Genomic DNA, 740 nt, shown 5'->3' on the forward strand with positions numbered 1-740 from the left:
TTTAATTGGGTCTATTACTCTTCACATCATATGTCAAGATTCATGTCCTTGAATATGGGTGAAGTGTTCACCCAAAACGTCGGGCACGTCAATGAACACAACACACAGTTTACCAGAAGTTATTAACATCAATTTATGGACTGTGAAAATGTCCATGCCAAAAAGTAAAAAGTATATAGTTCCAAGGCCAATGAAACCAACCTAAGTAAAGAAAGAAGATAGAAAAGTGTTTGGAAATGGAAATCCACTCATTACATTGGTCCTTTAGAAAGTGTGAGATGAATTTCATTATATAGGAAATACTTGTGTGAAAGAAAGAGGTCAAGCGTGACTACAAAGGTGGTGAGCGAGATGAAGACAAATAACAGCAGTGTGGTGAGACATTGATAATCATAGGCATTGGTTACTAAAAAGAAACAATAAAAAGTATGGGAACATTGCTAAAAAGGATAGCATGTGGCGAGACATTGATAACTGTAGGCATTGGTTACTATGGGTTGTGTGTGGTTGGAAATAATATAAAAGGAGATTAATGAAGCTCAATTTCAAAGTCATGTTGGGATCTAAAGAGGGTTCCTAGGCATACAAAAGAACACAGCATGGGCAACACAATGGAAATCAGGTTCTATTCTAGGGAACCCATTAAGGGTAGGATCTACCACAAAGGTTACAACATGCAAAAAGCTATGGTTAATGCCATAACCTAATGGGGTGGGACCTAAGGCATAGTGAAATGGTTC

This window comes from Pinus tabuliformis, chromosome X, assembly GCF_031772625.1.
Source record: "Pinus tabuliformis cultivar Carrire ecotype Pingquan chromosome X, CPIR1, whole genome shotgun sequence".
In the NCBI taxonomy this organism is placed as follows: domain Eukaryota; kingdom Viridiplantae; phylum Streptophyta; class Pinopsida; order Pinales; family Pinaceae; genus Pinus; species Pinus tabuliformis.